The 21,703-nt window shown below is 38.6% G+C and overlaps 1 protein-coding gene across 1 annotated transcript in view; it reads left to right on the top strand.

The window, feature by feature from the left end:
* The window catches only part of TAFA1 (TAFA chemokine like family member 1), a 210,280-nt gene that overhangs the window by 150,231 nt on the left and 38,346 nt on the right, over positions 1–21,703 (top strand). The gene's annotated exons all lie outside the window — the stretch shown is intronic.

A 21,703-nucleotide genomic window follows, 5' to 3' on the forward strand; every position in this document is an offset into this window, starting at 1 on the left:
TATGACATATGCTTCCATTTTAAATTCACAGCTTTGCATCCTGCTAAGACGCAAAGATGTTTAAAGGAGTGATTTGTTTGGAAATCCTACTCTTTTATGCTGAACAAGAATCTATGCATTCAAATGTTAATATAATGAGAGAGGGAGGAACAAGTTTCATCACACATCAGTGAAAACAGTTGTGCATTTATTTCTGTGTACCCATAGGTTTGGACAATGCTATCTTTATACTTTTTAAATCATATGATTGGAGGTTGATAAAACAATCACAGTGGTGTTTCTGTTACTCCTGCGTAACTTTTCAATTATGAAGGCAGAAATACATCACATTAAAGAGATTCATGTTATGGGAGGAGACATGGCAATATAACATGGTTTTATTCATTTTGCTCATGTTCCTAGTTAGGTTAGGCACCAAACTTAATCCAGATAAAATATGAATATCACTAGGAGTAAAGCCTCATTGTCTATTCCACTCAAGCAAAAACTATCAGAGCGTAATTCAAATGATATTTTATCTCCCAGTTAATACTTTCAGTGTTAAAATAGAAGCATCTGCAAAGGTCATACAAATACTTTAGGTTTAGTGAAGTTTTCAGGAAGCACTAATTCATATCAGTTTGGGGGTTTGCTTTAGAAGCAGTAAAAGAAAGCAGCACTGCCTCTGTTAGAACAGGCTTTTTGGCTGGATCCCTTCAGCCCCAGCACATTGATCAGGTGCTGCACATTCCTTTGAACGTTTCATTTCATCCTTTCTTCCTTGAATTGTTTTGGGAGAGAAAAAAAATGAAAACAATAAATCTGGGAGGTTAAAAATAACTTAAGAAGGGCTTGGTTTCTTGGGGAAAAGTGCAAAACTTAAGAGGCGTTAAGGTGTCAAAGTAATTGAATCATTTGCAGCCCAGAACAGTGGAGGAAGGAACAATTTCACAAAATGAGCTTTTAAATTCCACTTAACCTCTTGCATTTAGAGGTTGGAATCCCTTACCAGAGTCTGGAAAAAGGGTTGTGCAGATGAAATTAAGGCAGATTGATTTAATGCTGTCCACATCTCATAAATAAAGCAGATTGTAGTTTCAATAATTAAGCAGGTAGAAGGAAGTCCTGCCCAAATTTGGCACCTTGTTCACTGGGACCAGGAGTTCGCCTTGAGATTCTGTGGTTCCAAATCTCTAGTCAACTTGAAGAGATGTCTTGACAATTTATGTTCCTTTTTTACAGGTACTTCTGTAGATTTTGCTACCTATTGTCAGAGCAGGTGTGGAAACTCAAGAGTGACAAAAGGGGGCTTATCCAGAAGTAGAAATGTTTATATTGTTTTGATATTACAGATTCTGAACTTCACCTTTCACATTTTTTTCTTCCTCCACTTTCTTCTATACGTTATACTATCTGGTTACTTAATTATTGCTGCCAGCTCTCCTGCATTATCATACAGATAACTGTTCCCCTGTGTTTCACTTGGGCCTGAGCATGAGGGCATTAACCTGTTGGCTTTTGGGAAAACAAATCAACATCTCTTGTACAGTCTAAAGCATGCTAGCAAGAAAAAAGCAACCTTATATGAGGGTAACAGCATTTTACCTTTTCTCCATTTGCTCTTTACCGATTGGTATCACGAATCAAAAGCTTTGACGGATCCCTTAGGGACAATACCTCTGAGACATGGATGGTATGCAGCAGAACTGGCTTTCCACGGATAAAATTCCCACATTTCTGCACAAAACCCGTGATGGCAAATCTCCAACAAAGGCCTCAGTCCCAGCTCTGTCTGAAATCTTGTCACTGTGGCGATTAAGTTTGTGAGGCTCATAGCTGTAACAGTAAAACACAAAATATGCAGTGTGTAGTGTTTAGTATTGCCTAGCAATGCAGAGAGAACAGCCTAGTGGAATTATATACATTTGTGCATGTTCGTGTATGTATTTAATGAACTGAGCTAAAAATATATTGAGCAACATATTTTACTGTGCTGAAAAATACAGAAAAAAATGTACTGCTCATCCCTAATGAACACAAATTTTCTGTAATAGGCCCTGTGAGTATAACATGCAAAACCCTGCAGATCTGCACGCCAACCACAGCCAGGCACGCTCAGTACTGATGGCTGCAGAGCTGGATGGGTGCTGATGTGCACAGTTGCCCACTCCATGCATGACAGCCAGAGTTTTCACAGGCTGATGTGCACAACCTCAGCTAAAATATGTGCATGAGTCCACGTTCCCTATTGTAACATGAAACCCTCTTGTGCTGTGTTCAGACCAGTCTTAAAATTAAGACCTCCTTCTTTTTCAGCAGCCAAGACAAACTAAAGCAAAATGTTCTTGTTACAGAGTGTGTACAGTATGGGGCGAGGGTGTCTGTGTGCAAACAATGAAATTAACTCCAGTGCTGTCCTTAATGTGCTAACACTGTTCTCATGAATTTCTAGAGCTATGGAAGAATATTTGTTAGTTTTATCTTATTTTTAAGCACTATTTTTAAGCACTTATTAATTAGCACTAAGGATGTGTTTATACTAAATTAGGTTAGAGGAAAGGCTTGGGCAACAATCTGACGTCTGGAAAAGCATGATGTTAAAATCTCTTCTTTTTTTCTGTAATAGAAGGAGAGACTTAGAAAGACTGATAAAGTTGATAGACTTTGTGACAGAGAGCATGGCAGAGAGTTTCACACGGACTAAGAAAACTAAATGAATGGGTAGCATAAGGGTAGGTTGTCTTCTGTGTTGATGAAATCAGAAAAAAAAAAAAAGAAAGGAAAAATGCATACATAGAGAAAAAATCACAAAGGCTCATTTTAGCCTTGGGGCATCATCCTGCCTTTATACTCAGTGGAAAGAGATAGGCATTTAAATTGCCACCTAAATGACCATCTCTGGGCTAAAGCTAGTCCTTGTGCATGTCCCCCACAGTACTGTTCTCTAATTAAATAATAGCTGTTCAATTCAAAGACCTGGTTAATTGCTTAAGTAGAACATCTGCTCACTGTACACTATGGTTAACATGATGCAGTGTGTGATGTGGTTAGCAACATTGTTCTCAGGAAATGAATAATGGATTCATGAAGGATCGTGTAAGTGAAGAACCAGGGAAGGTGATGTTATCAAGATGTAAACTGCAGAGAGAGAAGAGCACCCAGGGGAATGTGTGGGGAATTGTTTCTAGTCACTAGCAGAGGGGTTAGAGACTGCAGAATAGAGTGACAGGAGTTCAAGCCCAAAAGGACAGGAAGGAAATAGAGAAAGAGGCTGAGAATCATTAGAAAGAAAAGCTAGGGAAGTCTTCAGGGTGGTTCACCTGCGGTCACCTACTGCTCCAGTGGTGGTGAGAGAGCCATTGGTCATCTGCTGCCACTGCAAAGGAGCTGCTGTGAAAGAACTGGCTATTGAAAACAACAGTGTCAAAGTGAAAAAGGTGTGCTCAAATGGAGACTGCGGAAATTCTTGATTTAGCACACTGCTATAAAATGAGGTGGGAAATACCAGAGTGAATGCTGAATTCTTGAATGTTTCAATGGGAATCAAAGTCTGATGGGTTCACATCTCCCCTTCCATCACCAGATCTGAAGCAGCTTTAGTTTCAGTTTTAGATTTGAGACACAAGCAAGTAGGTCTGTGTGAGCAAAAATTGATGTGAGGTACAATACAGGAAAAGCTCACGAGGAGGCATGAAATAGAACTGCAGAATAATTTGCAGCTCTCTTAATGAGTGCAGTCAAAATATTTATGAAACAGATGTACAGAATCAGGATTAAGGTTCTTATTTATAGTGTCCAATATATATGAAATACACAGGGTACCATTAGTGCCAGAGACATAAAACAATATGGATATTTTGCCTGATCATTTGAGCATCATGTCTTTATATAGGATTAAAATGCTTCAGAAGGAATGGGAGCTCTTACTGCTTCTGATATAAGTATACAAGCTGTATTGTAGTTGTCCTATTTATGGGCTTCTGTGATGCTCTTTTGAAGCCCTCATTTTTTACCAAGTCAGAAAGAGGGCAGAGCAGATGATGGACAATTGTTCTGATCTAGTTTGGCAGCGCTTATGCTCCACATTTGTACATGTTTAAGGGCCATTTAGCAGTGAACCTGGGATGGTCTGAGGATTTCTGGGATGCGCTGGAGATACAACCCTCACTTGAAGCCTAAGTAGAAAGGCATGGCTAGCAGGAAAAAAGAAGAAATAGGAGGGTTTTTCTGGGAAATGTGCATGACCACTTTGACATTTCCTTCCTTGTTCTGTCCTGTAGCAGTGATGCTGGACAAGGCTGTGCAAGGCAGGCTGTCAGGTGGTAAATAAGATAGATGAAACTTTAAGTGTATACTTCTGATGGCATTTCATAACACAAGTCTTCTTTTGAGAAAGCATGTCAAAACTGATGTCATTGGAGTACAGACAGAATACAGGAGATGGAAATGTGATGGTTTGCTCGGAATAAGAACAGAAATAACGGCGATACAAATCCTACAAAGGTATATCAAATTCCCAATATATGATTTATGTAAGGAATACATGTCCTAAATAAAACAGTAATACTTTGCAGCAGGTTACTATTTTTGGATGATTAGAAAAATGACCTCTGGGATGTAATAATCCTTAAGGGAGTTTTCCCCATTTGCTTCTCCAACCACTTTGCGAGCCCATGGAAAACTGTTACCTCATGTGCTGTGTGAGAAAGTCTCTCTCATTTGGCTGAACCTTCAGCTGCAGTCAGCCATATCTCCTGGGGGCTGGAAGAGAGTGAGAATTCCTATTGCCATGACTTTCAGTAGCACACTGATCAAATGCCATTTTGGAAGCGCATCTCTTGTTCAGCATTCATAGTAAGATTCTTTTTCCTGAAACTCACCTATTTTTTTGCTTCAAAACCATTCAGATTTGATTGTGAGCCGATATTAGTCACTGAGATAAGTTTGACAGTTTTTACAGTATTTTACAGTTGGGCAGCTCAGCTCAGTTCTGGGCTTTGGGGTTTACTGCATTGAGGAACAGTTGATTTCTTTGTCCTCTTCTATTCACTTAATTGTTATATTGCTGAGTTTCATTACCTTTTTTTTTTTTTTTTTTTTTTTGCTTTTGCTTTATTATGAATAAATTCAGACCTAAGGTAAACACTTTCCAGAATAGCAAATGATTGTAGGGCTCTGTTTCAGGGTCTACAACTGAAATTCCTAAATAGTGCCTGATTTGCAGCCTATTAATCTTTAACCTTTTCCAGCACTTGGGTGTCTTAGCATATCTTCAAGTAGACACCCCAGATCAATAGTTAATGCAGAATTAGGTATTACCTTAGCTCTTGGGGTCAGTGAAGAGCTGTTTTGTTCACAGGAGTTAAGTGCTCACTGCAGTCTACAGGCAGAGAGGTGTGGAGCTCCTGCTAGGAGTGGGATCAGGTGTTCCAAGCACTGTCCCATGCAGGAGCTGCCCTTATAGCTATCATTTGCTGCTCCACAGAGGCTAAAAGCACAGCCACAAGTTTTTCAGAAACAGAAGTACACACATTCCTTGATGATATGCATGTACTTTCTTGCAGTTTATATTTTTTCTGTATGAATTCTGAACAAATTTCAAGCTCTTAGTTTTATTCTTCTCCAGAAGCACCTTTCATACTAAAAGCTCAAATAATTATGAGAGAAAGAGTGAGAAAACATTCTGTTTATATAGATCCATTAATTTCAGAGAAATCACACAATGCTGTGCTGGGACCATTTGCTGGTTTAACTCCATAAGAAGTGTTCTAACTCATGCAAAGAAGTAAGAAATGTATAGTGCCATCTTGAATCACACTGTGGTGCAGTCTTCTCTGGGGTGGGACATGAGGCCCAAAAGCAAAACTAAAATCAATTCCAGGAATAAAGAAATGGGTATATTTGTTTGGAACTATGTCATGAATTTAATGTGCAATGCAATTATCCAGGTCAGAATTCTGCCCCTACTCCTACACCTTTATTTGCCTTCAGCATCATAGTTTTCAAACATCTCCCATGAATGAAAGACACATTAATGTCGCTATATTCTTTGCCTAATGGAAATTAGATATTTCTATTTTATTCTTCATTGTGATTCTTACAGCATACAGAAGAGTATGAGTGTTATCTGGCTTAGCTTTACAGGGGGAAACCAGGTAGAGAGATTGGTTCTCCTGTGTCTGAATGTTCCTACTTCATCTGGCAATATGATTCAGCTGTTCGAAGCTCGTGTTTCCTTTCACACACACACACCAAATCCACCTCCTGTCAGGAGGTGACAAATAAGACTATAATGAATATCATGGTATGATGTCTGGGTAAGGCAATCCATAATTCTGTGCAAGACTTTCAAAAATCTGTGGGGTAACCATAAACCTGGCTGTCTTGTAGGACTGGTACAGCGGATGATATTTCCCAGAAAATAATCCTGTTGAGATGATATCTGCTGCTTTGTGGAATTACTGGGTTTTCTTGGGACACTGTTTCATTCTATCTATAGGGAATTTGGCCAAAACAAGACAGTAGATTTCATCTTATATTGCTTGCATCTTTTTCAATGATGAATGCCATTATCTTTTGTAAAAAATGCCCTTTTTTTTTTATAATCTACAGCCAAAAATACCTATGATTTTAGTGTTAAACAACCACGTTAACAAAACCTATATTCCTTCAAGCAGTGCAGTTTTACACTTCTTGTTTTGTTCTTTGTTTTTATGCCAAAGTCCCTGCTCTGCCTCTGGAGAATCAGAAACAAAGCCACAAAACCTAAAGCAGTTGACTGGGAGGCCCAGTAAGTTAGATAAGTGGAAGAAGGGAGCAGAGATACCATCAGTCCATCACGCTGATGACCATCTGATGAAATTCACAGCATGATGAAAGTGAGGGTCAGTGAGTGAGCAGTAAGAGCTAAAAGCTTGTTTGTCTGGGGACATTGATCAGTGCATATTTTCAATCTTCTTAAATATCATCTCTTTTGAAGCAGTCACAGCTAGTAATTTATTTAGGACACAAAACCTTTAACAGAAAGAGGGATTAATCTTGGAAGAAAACTAACAGAGACAACAGCTTTGTGCCATTTCTTTTGTTTGTATAATTAATGTTCAACATTAAGCGTCCACTCGGCAGATACATGCATGGTACCAGCAAAGTAAATTCATTTAAATGCAAACAGTTTCTCTTGTATTGTGTTTGGAACTGTACGGTACATTTGTTCAGCTCCCTGGTAATACTTTAAAAGCTAATTACTTTGAAAAGTAAACAAGTATGCAAATGTACATCAAGAAGTGCCATTTGGTTGTTTTTGAGGTTTGGGGATGAAATGAACCAAGAAGCAAGAACCATGAGTTTGCTGAATTCCTGACGGAGCTGCATTTTCTGTTTTCTGCTGTAGCTCTCTGCAGTAGTTTTTTCTATTGTCAGTCTCCTCAATGCTTTCCTTATCCTACTCAGTTTAAAAAAAATCAGAATCAGTGCTTCAAGTTCGTGCATATTTTCAGCTGAAGCAAGTCATCAAAACTGATGGTGGGAAGGAAGGAGACCACAAACACACAGGAGATTTGATCTGTTTGCAGTACTTGTTAATAAATTGAGTGGACCTCACAGATAGTTTATCTGTGTTGGCTGGGAATGATAGGCTTTGGATCTCTGCAATGAAAACATGAAGAAACAGAGCAGGGAAGGAGAATGAGAAATCTGGGGCAGCTGTGTTCTGCTGTGCTGAGATGAAAGGTCCCAGGCTTAAGGATTCCCTCCCTAACATTGCCACTGCGGAAGCTCAGGACCATAGATGTTACAAGCATGTGTGCTTTCTGCTCTGTGCCCTATGCTGTGACACTGTTATCTTGGATGTAAATGAGGGGGAAGAGATACAGGTTTGCACTTCATTGGTTTCTAGTGATGCCAAGCATCTTACTTGCTGAGGTGATGGCAGTGAATCATATGTGTTCATGTACCCTCACTGTTCCTGCCTGGATCTGAGAGGCCACCTGCTCAGCTTTGCTCCTCACAGATCCCCATCAGGAGAAAGGGAACTGCAGTTGCCCCCCGCTGCCACACTCAGTGGTATTGCATGATATGGTTCCCCATGGATATGGTTCCCTGTGCATAACCAGCAAATAGGAGGACAAAATTTAATCCTTATAGATCTCGCCAGAACCTTAGATTTTCCAATGATAAAACCATGTCTGTAATACTTAGATACTCACAAAGGCAGATAAAACAAACAGTTAATAACCTTGATAAATGGAAAATCCTGGTCCACGTTCTTATGTGAGCAACCAGATTATTAAATCCCTCACTCAAAACCTGGGGCAAGCAGCCTTACTTCTTCTGATAAAGCAATTATTTAGGACCAGTGCTATCTCACCAAGATAGGAAAGCTCTCACAAGAAAGGCCATCTCTTGGTTTGAGAAACAGCAGCCATTAGATTTCCCTTCCAGAACCATTAATTCTCTGGAATGCCCATAGTATGAAACTGTGATTGCATATCAGTCGCTCGGAACTGTTATTAAGTCTACAATTTCAGTATGGCTAAACGTTAGTAACTGCTGTGAAAAGTATCTGATCCTGAAAGTATTAATACATATATTCAGGCATTGTACAGGTAAGTTGTCCCACAGAGTGAATTATGCTTTCTAAATAAGAGAAGGGCTAAGATCAAAGATGGAAAAGGCATAAATGAACTTTATAATGATTACGGTAGCTTACCTCCCCCAGAGAATATGTAAATTATTGTAATGTATTTAGACAAGATTTGTATTTTTTTCTGGATACGCTAGTATATAACAGCACGGTTTTCTTCGATGTTTTCTGTGGACTTTTTCTGTGGTGTTTGAAATAAGACCCACGTCCTAAAGCTATTATTGTAGCAACATGGATTTTCTGGCTGCATTACTTGTTCACAGATGGTTAGCCTTTGACATGGCAATGAGATTGTTCACTTCTGCAAGATGTTAGCACAGATCAATAAGAAAACTGTCTTACAGCAAGAACACCTGTTTGTCAACCAAGCCTGCCTTTAAGGTATTACTGATATTACATTTCTGTTTGTTCAGTGGAGAGCCAGTAGCTTCCTGGCTGCGAGGTTAAGAATCCCTCTTTGCTGGTGTGGTGTTTGTTAGCAGTAAGAAGAAAACTCTCTTTGGAAAAAGATACAAACCCACATCTCTGTGTTGTTGGATATCAGAGCAGGTTAGGCTGAAAACTCTGTTCCCCTTACTCCATTTTGAGCCACAGGGGTAGTACGGGTGCTAGTTCAGAGCCAAGCAAGAAAATGCCTTCATCTTTTGAGTTTTAAAATAAATATTTGGGAATTGCTTTATCCAGGTTGTGGTCTGGCTTTATCCAGATATATACCCATCTATCTGTCATGTTTAAATATGTTTTGTGACAGATGAGTCATAATAAAAAGGATCCGAAAAATTTGAAAAACAGGCCCAGAAAATAGAACAAGTGGAACTCAAAAAATGTGAGCTAATAAAGCTGGGGAAAAGAAGTGTTCAGCTATTGACGCTGGAAAATTGTTAGCTGTTACAATGGAGAAGAAAAAGCCGGAATGTGGTGGTGTTTTGTCAAAGAGCAGGGATAGCTTCCTGAGTTGCCTGGTTGTGAGCACTGCCGGAGAGCACGGAGCACCATTTCAATTAGATATGGTATTCCTCTTCCACCCTCAGACTGTTGGCTAGTTTTTTCTATTACGTGGCATCTGTCTCTATTTCTATTGCTTGTTTTCCATTCCTTGTCTGTCTCCATATAGCCTAAGCAGTAACAGATAAATGCCTGTGTAAATTTCAGTTTATACGCTGATGCACAAATATTTTTGAAACTTGATTAACTCATGTTTGTTGTCTGTGTTTAGCTAACAATACTGTACTGAAGAACAGACTGGAGATAAATGCTAGGTTGGGAAAAGAGGGCAGATTGCCTGTCTTAAAAGGAGATAATAATACTCCTTAACTTAAGAGCAATGAATTTTTATTACTGGTTAATAATAATGTTATTATTATATAGTAGAATCCTAAGACCATCAGTACCAGTGATGTCAATGATGCAGAGAAGAGCAATAGACATAATTAAGGTGATGGAGGCAGGCTTATGAAGAAAGATGAAGAGAAGCAGCAAATGCACAGCTTGGCTAAGTGGTGATAATGATGATGGGGTATGTGATGACCATCTAAAATGTATCTGACATCTGTAAACACAGAATGGGGAGTAGTGGTGTTCAGTTGGTCATAGCATTACAATTAGAGTTAATGAGCAATACAGAGCAAAAGAAAACACAGAATATTTTTTTTTCGCTTTTCAGCCCAATAGTGGATCACATTAAATGCTGGAATGTTGTCTTCCGAGGATCCCTTGTTGCACCAGCAGAAGCCCAATTGCTTAAATAATGTGAAAATAAATTGAGCAAGATGCTCATGAGTGTGCAGAGCGAAGCATTTAGTTACTGAGAAAGGAATGGGCAACTTGACCTCTTCTGCTTATAATTTCTAAACCTTTATTAGAAAGAATTGGCAGAGATGCCCTATTGTATGTAGTATGCAGGTATTTTTCATTTCTTTCCAATGTCAGCCCACATAAATTAAATGCTACTCAAACTTTTCAAGATTGGAAACGCAGGTGAGAAGGGAAAGGGGAAGCTGAACTGAGAATGGAGAAAATGAAACTGCCCAGAATGATGAAGTTTCCCAAATCTGAGGACCACTCAACACAGTTTAAGTAGTTGATGCTCCAGTTTCCTTGGTTGGCTATACAGGAAAGAAACTGGAATTCACTAAAAAGAAATGAACTGTTTGAATAATAATCCCTTTGAGACAGGGATTTTTTCTGGATTTGAAATGTATTGATGTTTGCCAATGGAGCATCAATATTTTTCACAAACAGTGTTTTAGTTTAAAAAAATATCCATTTAAAAGGCAGCTATTAATTAAGAAAAAGCCTACCTCAAACTCTCAGATAGTATTTGGATGAATACTGATCATTATCATGGGTAAACAGGAGAAAGAAAAATACTCACATATTCTGCCTGGCCTCTTTGGTTCTGTGCTCTCAGCACACTGCTGCTGTTTAACTAATAAAAAAAATAAATTAAAATGAATTTCAAGCCAACACTGCAATGTATCACACATTGCTTTGAAAGTAGGAAATTATGTGCTCACTAGACTTCATGTATTTCCACTCAAGTATGCAACCCTTTTTATTTGTATTGTAAGGGAATGGAGTGAACTGAATTGCACATGTATTCAAAGAAGCAGTACAAATCTGAACAGGAGCCAGATGATCAATTATCAGGAGGTAGTATTGTATTGTGTTGTTCACCAGGAGCTTCAAGAGAGACGAGAAAGAAATTGTCAAAGAGAGAAGCATTCAATGCAGTTACAAAAAAGGTAAAAAGAGAGAGCCAGAATAAATCATGGTTTGAATTGTGTGCTGAGAGCTGGAGCGGAAAGACAGAGCAAATCAAGGTGACAGGAAATAAAATATTGCTCATCAACAGCAACAGAGAGGAGAGAGACATCAAAACTCGGAGACTTGAGATAAAAGGCAGCTTGGGGTAGAGACTGCTCAGAAATGTACGGGAAAAGAGGGCTTAGGAGTGACTGAATCAGTTTGAGAAATGAGAAATCTATCAGACTTGTTCTGTTTGAAATTAACGTCACTGAAACAAAGCAGAAAGAAGCCAATACAAGGAAGCGAACGTTATAATGAGACCAAAAAAGTGCCTCAAAATAGTCCTCATCTTCAAAACATTTTTGAGGAGGAGGCAACCACCTTTCCACTAAGGCTTCTCATGGAAGTAGCCACACTGAAGAGATGAAAATTGAGAGGAGAAAAGGCTGAATCCCACATCATCTTCTGAAACCCACATCACCTTCTGCATCTCTCCCTCATACTCAGACCTATTCTGGTACAGATTAGACATTAAACAGTTGAATTATGCTTCAATCTGGATTTAATAGATTATTCTGACAAAGAACATTTTAAAACTCATCAATTTATAACCCTAGTAGATTAGCCTGAAAATAAAAACATTGTTCTTCACGTATACAGCCTGTAACATTTCCTTAAGTATTTAACTAAATACAGTTCAGTAATGAACATGCTATAAATTCCTTAGGCTGCAGAATATAAGATTCATCTATAGACAATACGTATGGCTGCAGATAATACATACGGTGTGAAACACCTTCCAATGCAAAACCAGCTGATTGCTTCTGGTCCTTCACCTCCACCCTCTGTCCCTCTGTGCCATTGCACAGTCACTTCCTGGAAAAGGGATCATTTTCTACGCAAGTATGAGACCAGCTGCTGGTCCAAACGATATGAATGGCTCTAGAAATATATGGGATAGAATAATGTGCACACTCATGCACTGAGAAATGACTGCTTGACATTGTGTGGCTGCAACGGAGTACAGAATTTACTGCTACTGCTCATGTCACACAGCACCTGTACAATGACATTTTCATTACATATGCCGTAACTTACGGACCTTTGTTTTGTTATTCATGAATTTTCTAGCAGGTGGTCAATGGGGTGGTCAACCCCATTGACAAAAAAAGTTACTGCCACTATAGCAAGACAGCCTGTCTATGAGAGATTCCATTTAAAATGTCAAATCTTTGATGCCACTCTACATGTTGGTCAAATTCTCTCAGTCCTGTTCCTCATTGTTATTTTATTTATTGCCATTCTGTGGAAGATTAATGCAGCTTCTGCACTGGTAATAATTCTCTATATCAGTTTGTCCTCAGTATCTCTGCGTTCCTGGCTCTCCATCACTGTACATTCTTTATGGTTCACATTACTTTCACCACCCCTTATCTAAGTACTTCATAAAAACCACCTCGCACATTTTTAAAGCATGACAAGAACATTACCATAAACTATGTTACTCTGCTCAGTAAACACATCATAGTCTCTCCATAGGCTAATCACCTTAGTGAATAAAATTATCTGGGGATGAATTTATTTACAGCAATCATGTCAAAAGACAAACTGTGTAGAATCGCATGGTTCTGCTTTTTGATGAGTTTAAGGACCCTGCATCATTTTGTTTCCACTGAAAATCTGGATTTTAAAATTGGTTATTGATGATCTTTTAAATTGTTTTTTCATTATCGATCTTTTCACAAATTCCTAAGTGAGAGATTTTCTAGCTTTGTATGAAACATGCAAAGGATAAATTATGAATATAGCAACAGCAATTTGGAGTCTCTTTTGAGATGGATGGGAAAAGGAGTATAGTTTACTAGTTTGAAGAATAGGCTGAAGCTGCAAGCATTGAATAAAAGGATCGGTCATTTTGAAGATCTAGAAACACCACAGGCATAGAATAACATCTCAAAACTTTCTCAGCAATGGCTTTTCATGCATACTCCCATGTTCGTCTCTCAACATCTGCGCCTCAATCACATATTTCTTACCAGCTTAATTATTCCATCTGAAAAGAGTATGATCCTATCTTTCACTGTGTCCGTTTACTAAGACTCATTCCATTTGACATCCATTCTTTGGATTGCTTTGCAATATCCTGTGGTTCACCTCAATTTTCCTGTTAGGACTTTTTTGAGCCTAATTCCTGTACAGATTTTGTCTGCACTCTGTCACGGAATTGGAGATGGCAATAGCAGGATAGTTCATTTCTCCACAGCTTTGTTAGCACCATAGGTCTTTTCTGTCTCTAGCTTATACTTCTGGCTGCAGTTTAAGTTATAGAAGGAGCACTGCCTGAATGCGGGCATAGTACATTTTCCCCATATTATATTTTCAGATCCTCTCTGAAGAATCAAATATTAAACTTTGCAAACCACTCAAGTGACAAAGGACAAGATTTCTGTAAAGATTCAAGATCATGTTGTCCAGGCTGACATCACTTGGTCAAAGAAATCCCATTTACAAGCGATACAGAAATTCAGTGGCAATTCGAATCATGGTGCCTATTACTCATTTTTGTATCAAACTTAAGTTCTCTCAAAAATAATATTCTTCTCTTTCTGAGCTGTCAAAGCCCTGCCTCTTCAGATATGTCTCTTAATGTCATTCAGGAGCTGTACATTTTGCCAAAACTTCTAATTTCTTGAAGTTGCTGTAAGCTGATCTCCCTTTGAAGTAGAAAAATCTCATTAAAAGACTGAAGATCCTCACTAAGAGGACATTGGATTCTTGGCTGCCTCGTGGGTTACATCTCTGCCTTTTGTAGTTCATCTATACAAGAATGTTAATAGTACCTATTACAATTCACTTTCAACGCTTCCTGTGACAAAAAAGCAATCAGACATACAGGATATGTGCATGGCCCTCTGCAGGCAGCACTGCACTGCTGCCTATCAGGAACAGCACACGCACACAATAGGTGGGATTTTCTCCTAAATTCTGTCATTTAGACATGAGTACACAGGCATGCAAAATCATAACCAAATCTACCAACAACTTTACTTAAAAGCTAGAAGCTCCTCATCAGCATTCCTCCCCAGTCCCTCTTGCCCCGTTGTCCTGCTGCACCCAGCTCTGGTTATTGCGCTGCCATTTGAAATGCAGTGTGCCAGAGGCAGGAGCTGCTTGAAGCCTGCCTTGTTTTCCTGGATACCATTTTTCCTTTGATTCATCTTTAAGAGATTTCTTTTTTTTTTTTTTTTTTTTTGTAATATGCATAAGAATAAGGTTCTGTGCAAATTTCTCAGGAGATCAATTTGCGAGGCTCTTTAGTAGAAAGACTTATTCTCTAGTGTGTATATTGGTTTGATATGGAAATCCATAAGCCTGCCCTAGATCCTCCCACATCTTATACACTGGTGTGCTCTGCGTTTTCTTTGTGAATTCGAGAGTAGAATCCATACTGTATCTCCTTTTCAAAAAATACTTATTTTTAATTTCTGTGAATAAACCAGCTATTGTGGATCAGAGTCTATTCCGAGTGTAAGTATGAGAATCTGTAAATCTCCCAGATAAAAAGCCTCCTGTGGCTGATGGGAGAGCATTAGTAGAAAATTATAAAAGGCTACAAATCCATGTGTTAATTAGAGCTTTGCATATCCCTGCTTTCGCTATTATACTGAATGGGAAATAAAATACAAATGCAACCAAAAAAAAAAAAAAAAAAGAGTTAGTATTCAAATGAAATATTAACATTCCTTTGAACAAAATACTTTAAAGACAGTGTTTTCTTCTTCTTGTTCTGGATTTTTTTTATTTGACTTTTTTTGTAGAAAAGTTTGATTTCATGGAAACGGCCCTTTCTGTCAAAAAGGGTCTCAGAAAATTAACGTTGAGCACAGTAAATAATCAGAGATGTCTTTGCTGAATGCACATTGCCCATCTTAGGTTTTGAATTCTAACTCTAAGATCAGTCAAAACTTTAATGCAATTTGTTCCAGCTGTAGAGGACCTGCTTTGCCCAGCAGTTCATGCTCAGACTCAGATCACATGTGCCACAGGTCAGTGTGAACCAAGAGGATTAGTCTGATGAGAAATTAGGGTCATTGTATCAGTGATACAGGACTTAGGACCCTGAACCAAGAGGACAAATTGCACCACCCACCAGGAAAGCTGAGCTGTGATCTCCACAAGTATTCTTTAAATGATCAGATATCGTAATAAGCTTCAGTAGCAGCTCGAAATAAGCCAGGATCATAGGATCATTAAGGCTGGAAAAGACCACTAAGATCACCAAGTCCAACCCCAACCCACCGCTACCAGCCCACTGACCACATCCCTCAGTGCCACATCTCCATGGCTATGGAACACCTCCAAGAATGGTGACTCCATCATTCCCTGGGCAGCCTATGCTACTGCCTCACATCTCTTTCTTGAAAGGTTTTTTTTCCAGTATCCAACCTGATGAAGTGAATCTGTCAGAAACCAAATTTTGTTACTTCCTTGTGGAAATACTTGTTCTGATCTTTTGCAAACAAATAGAATTTTCATTGCAGGAGACACCCTCTGTCTCCAGAACTCTCTCATAGCAACAGTGTTTGCAAAAATGATATCCCAACCTAAAACCTAAAACTTAATGATTCACAGTGGGAGTCGTGTGCGTTGCATGGAGTGCTCCACACTGAAAATAGTATATGTTCCACATAATGACAAAGAAAATACTGAATATTAATGAAAATGTAAATATAAATTTAGGAAACAGAACACTGCAGCCTATTCTGATCCCCAGGGCAAAAGTAATGCAGTGTATAACCAGGAGGCACACAGAACACGTGCAGTGAGTTACAAATACCACCCTTACAGCAACGCTGCATATAATTAGTAGCCCATGAATCTATTTATGTCAGTTATCGTAATGGGCAAGAATTTAATATGAATTAGAAACCTGGGTTCTGGCTTAACACTACCATTTTATACTTTCATTCATTTTTATTTTTACTTTTGAGGGTACCTTTGTGTTATTAAATGTTCATGGGCCCAATTCAACTGTTCTGTAACTTGGTGAGCTGTAGTTATCCTCCCTCACCAAAATGAATAGCAACCCTGCTTGCTCTGCAGCCATTGTCACTGTATGTGAAGAAATGTGTCCTGTAAACTTGAGCCTACTCTTTCTGGAGCAAAAACAGCGTGTCAGAGAACGATATGTAAAATAAAAATGGGAGTATAATTGCAGTGGGGCTATGATGAGTTTTTTATTTGTTCACTGATGAAGTGGCTCACGAAGTAGCATGGGGACTTCGTTTTTCCATTTGTATGCGAATTGCTGTTAGAACCAAAAATGTTCCTTTGTAGGTAATAGAGTAGTGGCTTATTATTTCTTAGAGTAAAGTAAAATATGATATTTTCCCCTGAGCACAGTGTAGTCTGTGGTTCTGGCACATTAGCTGGCATAAACATTTTGATTAAAGTGTATGAATGTATTAATTACACCTGGGAAGTTTCCAAAGCTTATTCAAACTACAAACTTCAAACTGCTGCCCCCAAATCTGAATCCTTTTTAGAAACCATCACAGCATTACCTTTTTGTTCTCTAGGATGTTTGCATAAAGACATGATGTGGCAAATGTGCAATTTTTTTTATCCTGTGGTTTCTGTAAGCACTTGTGCAGTGCATCTGTAAGCATCTGAAGAATTTTTGCTGTCATGTTATTGGCTTTTTTCACTCTGAAGAACTTCAATTCTGTTTAAAGTTTTCTGTGACCGCCCCTAGGTATAGCAGTATCTGCATATACTTTAGCACTTTTCAGAATAATGTCACTGGCTGTATGATTTCACATAGGATGATAGCACTGGAACAGACTTAACTGAGGCTGTATAAATAAGTACAGCTATCAAATCTAGTCATATTTCTAGTAAGATGTCTGGAAATGTTGTTAGGATTTGATCCATAATGATCTCCATTGTTCACTTTCCTATAGTTACTACATATGGTGTAACAGAGGGCAGAATATGACCAGCAGAGCATATAAGTTGTCTGGGTATCACTGTTTTTCTGAAAGAAACAAACAATTTCTCATAACAACCTTCAGCTGAATCAGGTTGCGTGATGCATTGAAGATGAGATGGAAACAAATGCAACAGAGGGTCTGAATTCTAAAATCACTGGGCATATGACCCCAAAAAGAAAGGCCTATCTTATCTATCAGCCGCCTGTGCCGCTGCCAAACAGCCCAAGAAGTCTCAGCGAAGTGCTGCTTTGCTCATGCATTCATGCACACACGCATTCATTACGACTGACCTGCCCTAGGAAGGTCCATTAAATGGAGCTCATTTCAAGCACAGATGGTCCTGAATAGCTTAATGTCTGCCTGGTGGCCAGAATAAGTGAATTCTTGATGGTCTTAGACTTCTGATCACATACATGCAGCCAAGGAGGAAATGAAAACATGTTTATCATTTTGATAAACAACCTTTGTCATTGCTGCAGGATGCTCAGTGCAACTCGGTAGAGTCAAATACTATTAAATTGTCATCACTGTCAAAGAGAGAACGTATAAGTTTTGCTACCTGAGTCATAGTTAATGACTTCCACAATGTATAACACAAATCAGTAGTGCTGTTTTTCCTTTTTTATGTTTGTTTACTGATAAGTTCAGGCTCTGCTAGAATACAGAGGCAAGTTATAATTTTGAAGTGCAAAATATGCTTTTATTATTACCTCTCAGCTAGAGATATAAAGAACAGAGATGACTAGAAGATGGCTTCTTGGCTTCTGCCAGGCATGCACTCAGCGCCTGTAGCTGATTAGGTGTTTTAAATCACAGCCATCCGCTGTAGGTTCGTACTTACGATAAAATATTTCACTCTGTGGTGTGTAAACTCAAGGTGGCTTTATAACTGAGATAAAAAATGAACGTGTTTTCAGGAGTTAGGTGTCTTCCAATTAGAATTAATCCATTTGCAGGCAGTAGCAAACAGTTGTCCCTGTCCTACAGTAAGAATGATAGGTAATTTCTACACTTTAATATTTAAACTTATGTAGAATAAAGACTTCCAGGAAGCTAGGACATCTGAGGATGGTCATAATGCCATGGACAGTTGCAATCCTTGGTAGTCCAAATTCCTTTCCAGAATTTGATTCTGTCCCTCTTGCTTAGATAGGTAGCAAATTCCCAAATTTCAGGGCATCCTGAACTGGGTGTTTAGAAGTGGTCATCTGCTCTTCCTATTGAGTCCTGCTAATGACTGTTGTCAAAAAGATGTAAGTCATGATAGGACATTTCTGTTCATCTCCAAAGTTTCCTGAAGAAAGAGCAAAGCTGCTCCTGATTTGTGAGTTCCGATGCATTTCTAATCTTCCCAATTTCCTGCAAGAGGGGAAATAGCAAATAAGCAACCAAACAAAGCTATTCCTCTTGCCTTCTTACTTAAGCAACCACCTCATGGGATGTAGCAGTCAGCAAGACAGTCATAGCACTCTTAACTGAGATGTGTTTAGGGTGCTTTCCTCTCCTTTTAAAATCAATGAAAAATCCCCAATTGACTTAAATGAGTTGGATAAGGCCATTATTGTAGGAACAAAGCCAGAAGACAGACTAGCTCAGCAGACCATAAACTGTTAAAAAAAAAAAAGAAGAAAAAAAAAAGAAAAAGAAGCGTTATTTCTCTTGTTTGTGACAAAGATTCAAACTTCCATTGCACTCGACTATCAGGTCAATAATCCACATTGTCATTTAAATTCCTAAGTATTCCTTTGTATACATTCCCAGATGGGAATGGCTTCCAAAGAGAAGTTTGGAGTCAATAACCCATGTTCTTTAAAAGTCCATCAATTTTGAAATACATTCATGCAATATAAATATTTTTCTGTCTACCATCCAGGTCATCCCTAGTAGGCACTACAAAATGTCTTTGAGTATTGTTCCCTCTCTTTTTTAAAAAAACAAGTTGATATACCTATGAGATGTATATTTTTATGTATAATGTGAGCACTGAGCATATTGCTGTGATTTGTCAGAGATCTGCTGATGACAACTGGAAAGACAATAAAAAATAATATTCTCTGAATCTCTTCTCATTTCTATGACAGTAATGGAACTGAGGGGGAAACATTCCAGTTTCCAAATTTCAAAGGGTGCCCTTAGGGTTGAAATCCATAGTTACCCAGCAGGATTAAAGATGTCATTTTTGACTGGACACCAGTTTTGTTTCAATAAAATTTACTCCTCATGTGAGAAGATCTTTAGTATTCAGTGTCAAGCCCTAGGCAGGTGAACAAAATGTGTTGACTCTCCAAATGCAATGCTTCTTGTGAACAGCATCTTCTTTTTCTTCCCTTTTAACTAAAAGTTGACATATGTAATTTCAACACTGAAACAGCAAACAGCATCAAGAGAGAACAAATGTCATCATGCACCTGCACTGCACAAACAATCTTTGTGTTTGCGGCGTGAAGTCCAAAATATTCTGTGTGCACTGTTTAAGTAGTAGTTTTATTAACAATTCACCTCTTGGCAGTGTGTAAGGTTGCTACTTCCATGCTACATCTCCCATGGAATGGTTTCAATGATGTTAATCTTTAATATTAAACCTGAGAAGCTCAAGCAACTAGAGGAATGGAAGTAAGGGGAAAATATTTTTCTTTTGCTCAAGGAAAATATTTCCAGCTACGGTTCTGCTTGTGTTTCCATCCAAGAAACAGACACTGCAGAGAAAACTTCATAATGCATTGCACAATCTTTAGTCTTAGCAGTAGCATTACTGTGGGTATATTCTGATATTTTTATAGTCGGAACAATTAAAAGTTCCAATTAATGTACATAACTACCCAGTGGTAACAAAAGGGTTTTTACGTTGCTTTTATAGTTTTGTTATGTTTTCCCACTCCTATGCAGCTACGCACTTGTAGTTAAATTCTTTACTGCTGCAACAACTTGAGCTTCCACATTACAATTAAAGGTGTTACAAAGCTCATCAACCACAACCCATTATTTTGAACAGATAATCAAATGAGAAAGACTAGCTCATGTGGTTATTAGGACTCATACAGGAAATTAATAGAGGAAATGAAGCTTTTAGTTTATTCACAGATATTTACCAGACAGTATACCTAATCTAAAATTAGAAATACTTATTACCACATACATTATTTTTATTGTTGTACGTGCAATCAATAAAATCACAAATCCTTCTTCTCTTAGGACATGACCATAATGAGTCAAACAGTGCGAATGTTTTTATGGCTTTCAATATGATTTGGATGGGGGAACAGGGAGTTTATGTGAAGAACTATTTCTTAGAAAAACACAGGGATTTGGGGCTGAGTTGATTGTCACAATTCCTCTTCCTCCAAAGAGACAACTAAATGACCTTTTGTCAAATAATGGCTTTCTGAATTGTTGGGATCTCTCTTCTGTGGTACCTACTGGCTTTCAAAAATCCCATGTCAGCAGATCAAATGTACCTAACAAGTAGTACATGCAGCAGCATTTCTTTCCAGATGAGGCAGTTATTTTCTGCAGTCTTGTCTCAAGCTTGCAGACTCATCAGTGCTTAACTCCAAGACCATGCAACCCAAGCTCATGTACTTTAATGGGTGTTCACCAGCTTTGATGCACTGACTTATCCTGGAAGGCCAGATTCCTTCTTCGCATCCAGATATGGGCCAGCATCTACACATGCTCACAAGCTCTCAAAGCTTTTTCAGTAAAAGGGGGAATGCCAAAGTGGCAATCCTTGCACTGTATTGCTAAGGTGAATGGGAATGGTACATGTGACAATTCACTTCTGTGTCTAGCGTATGCCACAGACACCAGGGATTCATGAACCCTATGACTTTATTTCTCTGCCTATCACTCCTTTGTGCACTCCATCCAAACAGATCATTGCAAATAGTCATAAGGGGCAATGAAGGAGAAGAGAAATTAATCCTTGCCCATGATGACAGTATTTCTGGCTTTAAACTGCCCATTTTGTGAGTGGGGTAGTGGAGGGAAATGCTGTTGCACCATTCTGTAGTTTGGAGAGGCTGATTATCACCCACTATGGACTGTGAGCTGGCTTAGAATCAAATACTTTCTAGATGGATGCCTATAACCCCCATCTTTGTACAGAATATTTGTACAGAGAATATCTGGGAGAAAGATCTTCCAGTATTACAAGCATAAAATCGTCCCAAAATTATTTCATTTATGCATGCAGCATAGGTAGTACATCACCTACATTTCCTCAGGCCCAGACTGTGACTTACTTCATTTTCTTAGTTCAAAAGTCTACAGATGTCAGAGAAGCTTTTAATACATGACAGGAAAAAAATATCGGCTCTTGAGGGTCATTAATCTGCATTTCCTA

This window comes from Lagopus leucura, unplaced genomic scaffold, assembly GCF_019238085.1.
Source record: "Lagopus leucura isolate 7727_CA_CO unplaced genomic scaffold, USGS_WTPT01 Super-Scaffold_100028, whole genome shotgun sequence".
In the NCBI taxonomy this organism is placed as follows: domain Eukaryota; kingdom Metazoa; phylum Chordata; class Aves; order Galliformes; family Phasianidae; genus Lagopus; species Lagopus leucura.